Genomic DNA, 10,058 nt, shown 5'->3' with positions numbered 1-10,058 from the left:
TAGCAAAAGGAGGAGTTAAATTCAGAAATGCTTATATCTATATATTTATTAAATCAGGAAACATCATTAGTATAAATATTCTTAATATCTACATTTTTAAGTCACCCATATTTAACTCATTTGTGTAAAAATACATAAATTTACTTTTTCAAAGAATTTTGGGAGCAATTAATTTGCATGAAGCTTTAAATTTAAGAAGAAATTTTAGCATTACGGGGAAGATTATTTGAAAATAGAAATACTTCTGAATTCTTAAATTGCTCAGTTTGTTAAAAATCAAATGGTTTCAGTTCATGAATCAGATACAAATAAGCAGAACAAGTGGGAAATAAATTGGGTGCTATTAGGAAGGATTTTAACACTGCAGTTTTATAGAAGCTGTGTAGAACCTTCCAGTGAAGAATTGCCTGGAGGTGGAGACCGGCCCTGGCATCTGCCTCTGCTTTCATGGCACTTGGTCTGTGGCTCACACGCTGAGAAACCCAGACTTTTATCCTCAGCTTGTCCTATTGAGGCATTGCTGCCTCCTCTGAAACTGCTAGTGTTTTGACACACCAGTGACATGTCTGAGACAAGAACCATCCCTACTTCTGCACTCATCCTCTACCCTTAGAAGCTTTGGTCAGGGAATGTTGTTTTGACCTTAAGCTCTTTCCAGAAGCCTGGATTCTGAAGGGGGTTACTGCCAGGTGATTAATTCCCACTATGGAGGCTGTCAGCCTCCATGGAGACAGCTGGTGTCCATTGGTAGAGCGCAGTGGTGACTTCTTGCCTCCCTTGGTGCACCCTGCTACTCTGGGCCCAGAGCTCTGTTCAGTTTACGACTCCTCTCCACCCTCCATGCCCTGCCAGGGCTTAAAGGGTGGATCCAGGTTCTGGGAGTTTGGCTTTGAGCACAACTACCTTTCAGAGAACTTTCCGGGTACCTTTCAGGGTCCGTGTGGCGGAAGAGATCAAAGGCTGAGGACCCAGTATGGCAGGAAGCTTCCTGCCAACTTTGCTTTTGTCAGTTTCTGGATCGGCTTTCTTAAACTCTCCTGAGAGCTAGGGAGGATGAAATTGCCTCCCAAGTCTTAGTGCTGGGAGAGGCAGGCGCGGTAGGACGGAGGAGTCAGCCACTCCCGCACTCTCACGGCTGGTCCAGGCCTCCCCTGGGCCGCGCTTGCTGGGTGGGACCGCGGGAAATGGGTGAGAAGTGGCGCCCCGACTTGTGCGTTCTTGCTTCTACTAGAGAACATTGCTTGGGGTCTCTTTTTTTTACTTCCTTCTTTTGATTTCTACTTTTCCCGTTCTGTTGGGAACCACGGACCTGCTTTTATTTACCCGTGCTCCCCAACAAATCCTCTTTGCTCTTTTTCTGGACCCCTAACTCCGAAGATGAACGCATGTATAAACAGCTAGACTGATTTGCCTCCACTGACCAGAGCCCAGCTCCTTAGTCCGCCACCTCTGAGCCCCTGCAAGTCCCGGGGTCATACAACTCGATTCCGAGAATGGGGTCCCTCCATCTTTGGGCATTATTTTTGTGATTTTTTTCTGCCCACCGTGGATGGAAGTCCGCAGCCACTGTCGAGGGCGCGAAAACAGCGAGAAGCCTGGGAAAGCCTGGGCCAAGACCCAACCTAATCCTCATTTGGTCTCAAAGACTTTTTAGGGATCCTAGTCCCCTTTCTTCGTCGGAGCTTTACGCTTCACTTCTGGTATGAATTTCCAAAAGAACGGCAGACAATGGGGGAGGGACCATGAAGGAAAAAGAAGAACGAACAGGAGACAATCGGATTATATATTTATTTTATATAAAGAAATGATACATATGTAATTTTAGATTTTCTTCCGAATTAGAGTTCTGGGGCTATAGAAAACCTATTTTTACCACCCCCTTCTCTCATAACGCCTTGATTGCTTAAATTGCTTCTAATTGGGTGGCACACATTACTGGAGACGAAGGACGCATGACAAGCAGTCTTCATTCTTTTGCAGAATTAGATAATGTCTCTGGATGAATATCTTTCCGATCAGGAAAAACTAAAACTCTTAAACTGCCCGCGGTTTTCCTAAGGGGTTTGTGCAATAAGGGCGAAATGTCCCGACCATCTCAGAACCATGCAAATAGATGTCATAGAGAAAACACCGCATAATAACCCAGTGCCAACGTTTTCCTCCCCAATCTGGCATGGGGCAAAAAGTAAACATTTAAAAAATATTGCTTACCTTTCTTTCTCTTATTTGGCACTTGTAAAAGTTTTCAGCTAACCTTTTTAAAGTATATTATGTTAGCCACTCCCTGCCGCCTACATCCCCTCGCCCAAGACTTGGGCGGCCAGGAGCGCCCCTGATGCGTGCCAGCCCCGACAGCAGCGAGCAAAGGTCATTACGAAGCGGACCCACGCGTGTCAGTACTTCGGGAGTCAGAGACTGGCAGATACCCGGGGGCGACAAATTTTTGGACCACTGAGAGGCGTAACCTTAACTTGGGTGTGCTGAAAGCTAGGGTCCGATGCGAGGGCTGGGTTTTTTTTTTTTTTAAGGTGCTCTGCGGCCACTGGCGTACAGGGCGCCTCAGGAGAACAGATGGTGCAAGCTGAAATATTCTGGACAACCGAACAAATCTGACACGGAGACACACAACTCGCCAAACTGAAGTTTAACTTTTCGCATTACCCAGAAACAAATACATAAATAAAGTTATTGTTTGAGGCCAGAGGAAGCGTGCTAAGAGGAAGCGTCCCTTTCTCTAACAACTTTAGAGGCATCAGATTTTCCTTGCCATTCCATACGAAAAGAAAACCCCAGAATGGCGTGGGCTAAGCCCCATCAGGATACTTAAATTGCATCACAGCAGAGTCCCCGGGGAGGCCGAACACTCCTGGGTAAGGGTTCTTGTGGGTCCTTCGAAGGGAAGCCTATCCAGGTCACTTGCCTGGAGGGTAGGGCGCGGTCAGTGCCCGTGCCTTTAGCCAGTCGCCTGCACCTTTCCTGCTCTGACATGCATAAACTTTTGCCTTTATGCATCAAAGTGAGAACACTTCGATTTGGGATTAAAGCTTTTGCTGCGTCAAAGGCCCACTGCTACATATCTTCACATTTTACATTGGCCCTCAGAATGAGTTTATTAGCCCTATGAAGAAAAATTTGGGCAGTAAGAAATTCTCAAAGGTGGCATTCCGAATTGGTTCCTGCAATAGGTGTATGCCTCATCCCTGGCCTTGGCTGGGTCTTCCAATGCTGCCCAAACTCCATGGCTATCTTTAGAAGGTCTTCACTTATGCAGTTGCTTCTGTGCTACTCCCTTGACAGGCAGGAGGTACAACGCGGAGAAAAACATCACGAACTGGGGGGCACTGTCAACTCTAAGGGTCAGGAAAATCCCTCTTACTTAGGAGATGCCTTTGGGTGACAGTTTAAAAACTGAGAGGCAACATCAAAGCTTCTCTTTTAAAAAAGGTAGTCCTTGCAATTAAAGCCCGGTCTTGTGGCTGGCAAAGAAGCAATTGCCTGGAAACGAAATTGGCATTCAAATAGGGTCAGGTAAAGCCCAGCACCCCTGACCACATTTTGGACCCCAGAAGGGAACTTCCCATGCCCACCCCTTGTAGAAAGAGAAAGGAAAAGGAAGAGAGCACGGGAAGAAAGGGGGAGAGGGGAGAGCGCAAGAGAAATAGAAAGGGAGAAGAGGGGGATATTTAGCAAGTTAAGAGGTTAAATATTTGAACAGATTTGTAAATATATAGACAGCCCTTGTTATTTGGAATGTGTAATAATGCCTTTTGTGGTGCCGTCTGGCTGGGAGACGCTCCCTAGCACCTTCCTCCCTGGGAAAGCAACTGGAAAGCTCGTGAGCTCTCAAAACAAAAACAGGACTACCGTCCTTTGGGGAAAGGGAGGTGGGAGGCGGGGGTCCTCCCTATCCTGTCTTTAAAAAAATAAGGAAAGAGGAATAAAGAAAATAAAGGAAAAGCAGAATAGTTAATATTTTTCTTAGGTATGATTTTTCAGGAGCATCCCAGAAAGCATTCTTCAGGCTGAAGTAATTTCAAAGTACTGTTTAAGCTGATGACATACTGTAGCTTTCAGTTATCTATTGTGCATCTGTTATTTCTTTGAACCCAACTCTCTTGGCTGACAAGCGTGTGTGTGTGTGTGTGTGTGTGTGTGTGTGTGTGTGTGTGTGTTTAGAAAACGTAGGTTCACTAATGGTGCTTCCGTGGATGAGCAGAGTGGTTTTCTTTACGTTTTTCTCGCGTTAGTGTTTTCTGGAAAACTGTATTGGGTGTTTTTGATGGCATCTGTCCTCTGTGCCCCTGGGCAGAGGACACAGGCTGAGGGTGTGTCCCGTCCACAGTCGCGCGTGCGTAAGCGCACGCGCGCGTATACATGCGTTCTCCGGTGTGTGCCTCAAATGGAGCCATTTTTTTTGCCCGTGTCGGCATCCTGCGTATATTAATATTATGCAAATACAATCATTCGGCTTGAGTATTTTTTGGAGGGGGTGGGGATAAACCGTTTAAATTCTTCTCTTATTCCCTCAGCCATCTTTCCACTGCGCGTGAATTCATTTGGACGCCTTTTCTGAGATCCGTGTGTGTGTGGGTGTGTGTGTGAGTGCGTGTGTGTGTGTAGTGGTGTTAGTGGTGGTGTGCTGGTTGGTGGTGGTGTGCCTCAGTGCGTGGGGGAGTGTGTACAGCCTGTGAGTACCTTGTGAATGGTGTGTTCTCTCTGAGTGTCCTGTCCATGCCCCCCCCATATTTCGAGTTCTCAGGGTGATTATGTGCGTATTTACATATATGTGCCTATTCCCCTGCCTACAGTATTGTTTTTCTCTATAATCCACATATGTCATATATATTCTCTTATCTTTTGGCAAAGTGCCTTTTTTACTCCTCGAAGAATATTTATTGATGCGATAATCTGAAATGAAAAGTGGTCTTCCATGAAGGAGATGGAAGAGAAAGGAGTGTTCATCTTTCTTAATAGATGGGGCAGAGCCAGTTGACTGGATCACAGGGTTTCTCTGCACTTTCTGCGTGTGTCTGTATGTGTATGGGGGGGAGGGAGGTTGGGGTGGGAAGAGGGGTTGAGGGGGAGGAGAGAAAAGGAGCCTTTAACTAGAACAAAGATGGGACATCGCGCCCCCTCGCGACCAGGCTTCATATTGAGCAGACCCGGCCCTCTCCCGCTTTCTTTAGCCAAATGAATCTTGTAATTTCCTCCGTTAAACCATTCAGGAGCCGTCTCTCAGACCCAGCCCGCGGCTATCAGCCAATCACCACATGCCATGCAAATCACCTCTTCGGTTCTCGAAACCCGCTTCCTCCTTAGCTGCTGCTGTTGTCGCCCCGCCCTGCCTCATTCCTCTTCTCCCTACCCCCTCCCTCCTCCGCTCCCGCCCAAGCAGCTGCCGGGGAAGAGGGCAGTGCTGGGTGCCTCATGCATATGCAGATAATGTTCCTCCGCCAAGTTTTACCCCCACCTCCTCCCACCCTCCGCCCCCGCCCACGTCTTCTCTTGTTTCCCCGCCGCGTCTGCGCGCCTAGACGTGCAGTTCTAAGAGCTCTGGTCGGGGGCAGCTGTTTCCCAGAAGGAGGTCTGTGCACGCTCTAGGAGCAAGCGAGCGAAAGGGGGAAAGGCACTACCCTTGAAATATTCTCGAAGGTCAAGTTTGAGGCTTGCTGAGCAGGGGCGAAAGGCGTCGAAAATGCTTCTGCGGGGTCTGCAGGAAGGTTCTACACTCAGACTGATATTGCAATGCCTTTCTCCTCCTAAACACCAGATTAGTTTCTCTGAAACACACATTGTACTGGTCACGTCCAAAGGCAGGATGATGATGGATGATTTTGTAAGCCCAGAGCTGCAGTGTGTATTTGTCTTGTACATCAAGGCTACACAGCTCCTTAAACTGCAGAGAATTGGAGATGAAATCAGACAGCGTTTAGATCTACTTAGTAGTATCAGGAAGAGAGAAGTGTCGGCATGGGGGAGGGGGACTAGTGGTGACGCAAGACCTGCTAAAGGTGTGAAGTTTAATGTCAGCGTCTTGACCTGCACAGGTGAGCAGACTTAGAAAACAAACGGGGACCCATGAAAAGGAAACCAAATTCTGGAAGAAAAAGCAAGACCTGGGAATGGTAGGTTTTTGGTATTGTTTCCATCCAGACTCTGGTTTCCCGACCTTTTACAGCTACCTATAAAGGGTGTTCAAGCTTTGAATACTGCTCTTAACTGGCTTTGAGGCACATTAAGGAAAAAAACGTCACTGGAGAAAATCGCGGTTTGTACAGTGCTTTGAGATCCTCTGATGAGAAAGCAGGAAAATTGTGAAGTGACCTTGTTTCATAGATGTCTACTTCGAGGCAGGATATTTAAAGAACTTTCTCGTGAGAATTGAGTCAGTTCCCCCTCAAATCTTACACCATAGAGAAATGAGTAGAGAGCACAAGATTTGAAATAATGTTTTGTCAGCATTTTTCATTCAACACATTTTAATGGATTGCTTATGCGTGCAATGTACACAGCATCATCTTCCATGCAAAGCACATTGTATGCCCTATGGTTCTCAGGTGTACTAGAAATTAGGGAGAGGAACAGGAATTCTCATTTGTGCCCTGGAGTTGCTCATCTTCTTGCAGGAAGAAGAGATATAACATAAATGTGGTACAATGTAACATGGAGCATTGAATCAGCCTAAGTATCTGTCAAGAGTACAATGAGTTAAAATATCGGCATATTCCTACAATGAAATACTGTGCAGCGCAGCAGTTAAAAATGAATGGACTGTTTTGAAAACAATGTTGGATAAAAAAACAAATTACAAAAATGTGATAGTAATATAATATTAATCTTTATTAATGTAAAATTATTTTTTAAATTTCCAAAATAGAAAAGTTACATAAAAACATGTCAGGGAGGGATACATGCCAACTTCAGGATGGAGGGTACCCTTTGGGGAGAAAGATTCTTAGACAATAAGGGGTTAGCCATATGCGCAATGTTTGTTTTCTTAAAAAAAATGGAATTAGAAAGATGAATACAGAGAAGTATGGGAAGGCTTTATAGAAGAGGTGACATTGAAGCTAAATTTTTGAAGTGATAAGCAAGAATTTAATAGGAATATTCAAAAGACAATTCTCTCTGAATACATGGGAAAAAGAAATAATGAAGCTTTTAACCTTTTTATATAATTTTAAATTTACATATTGGAAAATTCATTTTGGCAGGTATACAAGTCTATGAATTTTACAAATGCGTAGAGTCATGTAATCACCACCACAAACAGGAAATAGAACAGTTTTATCACCCCACCCCAAATTCCTTTATGCTATCCTTTGTAGTCAACCTTTGCCTTTGGAGTCAACTTCCCCATAACCTTAAACTCTGGAATTTACTAGTCTTTTCTCCATTCCTATAATTTTGCCTTTTCTAGAATGTCATATAAATGGAATCATACAGTATGTAGCTTTTTTCTTTTTCTTCTTTGTGTGTGTGTGTGCCTAGCTTCTTTCATGTTGCATATTGTATCGGATCTTCATCTGTGTTGTTGGGTGTATCAATAATTTATTCCTATTGACTGCTGAGCAGCATTTCATTGCATGGACGTACCATACATTGTTTATCCTTTTACCAGTTGAAGGCCGTTTGAGTTGTTTCTGGTGTATAGTTTCTTGATTCCAGGGACTGCACTCATTGCTGTCCAGAGTGTTGTCATGTATAATGTGGATCTTCTGTGAATGGTTGTTGTATTATGTTGATAAAAGTGTTCGGTTATTTCCCTTAGAGGCTAAATCTGTAACCTGATGTTAAATACTGTGTAGTGTGGTGCTAGGTAAAACGACCCAGCCAAATGTATGAAAAAAACACACAAGTTCACAGTCCTTTGGAAGATGCTCGTCAACTAATTTAGTTGTAGCTAGTGCAGTAGGAGGGACTAAATAGAGATGCTGATGATCAACATGTATGAATTTACATGTGTGTGTGGCTGATGACCTAGATTTCTAACTCTTTGAGCATCTGTGTATTTCCAAGTGTGAAACTATGGTTTGTTTCTAAATATTTCCCAAATCCTTGTTGAAAGATTCACCTTTGCTCTTTGAGGTCCAGATTGAACTTGACTGGCAGGCTGAGTTCCCACACATCTAATGACAACTTATGTTACCAGTCTAAGGGTTCTAAACACTTGGAAGGATTCAGAGTAATTCCAGATCCTGGTCTATACTGTCAACCTTTAAGGGTTTGGTTTCTTCTTGTTTGGTTTCCTGTTGTTTGTTTCTCACTGGGACCCTGAGAAGTGACAGCCGAGCTGCACAAAGTAGGTCCTGAGTTGGGGAACAGAGTAAGTAAGCATTTCTTAATGTGTGCCTCAGAATTCCAAATTCAACTATCAATTGTTCATGAATTATCTACTACTTAGAGCCTTATTTACTTATTTTAAAAATCACTACCCCTCTTGTGAGTATTTGAAAGCTATCAACAGCAGCTGCCCCAGTGCAACAGTCCCCCATTATCTATGATTTCGCTTTCTGCAGTTGTAGTTCCTATGGTCCAAATATATTAAATGGAAAATTCCAGAAGTAAACAATTCATAAGTTTTCAATTACGTGCCATTTGGAGTAGTGTGGTGAAATCTTGTGTTATTCAGTTCTGCCCCGCCCAGGCTGTGAATCTTACATTTGTCCAGCGTAGCCACGATGTCTACGCTCCCCGCCTGCTTATTAGTCACTTAGTAGCCGACTTGACCATCAGGTTGACTGTTGAGATATTGCAGTGCTTGTGTTTAAATAACCCTTATTTTATTTCATAATGGTCCAAAGCACAAGAGTAATGATGCTGGCAATTTGCATATACCAAAGAAAAACCCTAAAGTGCGTCCTTTAAATGAAAAGATGAGTATAGTATAATAAGATATTTTGGAAGACAGAGAGAACACAGTCACATAACTTTTATTGCAGTATAATGTTATTATTGTTCTATTTTATTAGTAGTATTGTTGTTAATCTCTTGCTGTGCCTAATTTATGAGTTTAACTTTATTATAGGTATGTATGTGTAGGAAAAAACATAGTATATAAAGGGTTCGGTACTCTCTGTGGATTCAGGCATCCACTAGAGGTCTTGGAACATACCCCTTGAGGATAAGAGAGGACTACTGTATTAACATGCAAGATGAGAAGGAGAGAAGTAAACCAATGTTCATAGACTGACTGCTTCCTGGGGTGGTTTAGGGTAGAGAAGAGGACATTCCTAGCTGTAAAGAAGTGATACCAGTGTTGTGATCAAAGGAATGTTGTTTCTAATCCTTGTTCTGTTGCTAAAACAGACAGTTTTCCTAACATAAATTGTATCCAGTTGCTACATGTTAGAATTTCTATATCATTCTTAGTATTAGTGCTAATAATCAACATCACTGTTTGGCAAATGATGCTAGAAACAAAAGTTTCATCTAACTGGACAACTAAAGGAATAGTAAAATAGGCACTTACAATTTATTTTGGATAAATTCTTAACTAAAGGTTATAGAGGTCATAAATCAAGGGATGTAGTGCTACATTTTAGCTTTGTTAAGGGCTCCATAAGACCTTGGAAAAAAGTCTACCTTATTTGTACCACAATTTTCTCATTTATAAAAGTGCGCTCGAGTAAACATGTTCCTATTTATGATTTTCAGGTTCCCCCGGCAAGAAGCCCTGTTACAGATTTTTTTCATTAATCATGCCAAATTGGGTTGATGGAGGAGGGATCTACCATTTTCCTGCTTAAGTTAATCATGACACACCTAAGCTTCAATTTTCTGGTGCGCTTGAAGGTTTTGAGAAAGTGGCCGTTTCTACCCAAATAACTACTTTATAACCCTTTATTCAAATAAGATAATTTAGAAGCATGCACTCATAACTTTTGTCATTACTGCTGCAATTTTATTTAGTAAACATATCCAAGCTAAGAAGTGCTGGCCTGTGAAGATCGTCAGTCCAGTGGCTTTATAGCCGTACTCTCATTAAGGGAAGATCACCTTCGTGCTTTGTGCTACCAATAAATTGGAGCTGCCTTAGTACCAAGACTGATTTCTAA

Source organism: Rhinolophus ferrumequinum, chromosome 7 (assembly GCF_004115265.2).
Source record: "Rhinolophus ferrumequinum isolate MPI-CBG mRhiFer1 chromosome 7, mRhiFer1_v1.p, whole genome shotgun sequence".
Classification (NCBI taxonomy): domain Eukaryota; kingdom Metazoa; phylum Chordata; class Mammalia; order Chiroptera; family Rhinolophidae; genus Rhinolophus; species Rhinolophus ferrumequinum.
The sequence above is the reverse complement of the archived record's forward strand: the minus strand, read 5'-3'. Positions refer to the sequence as shown.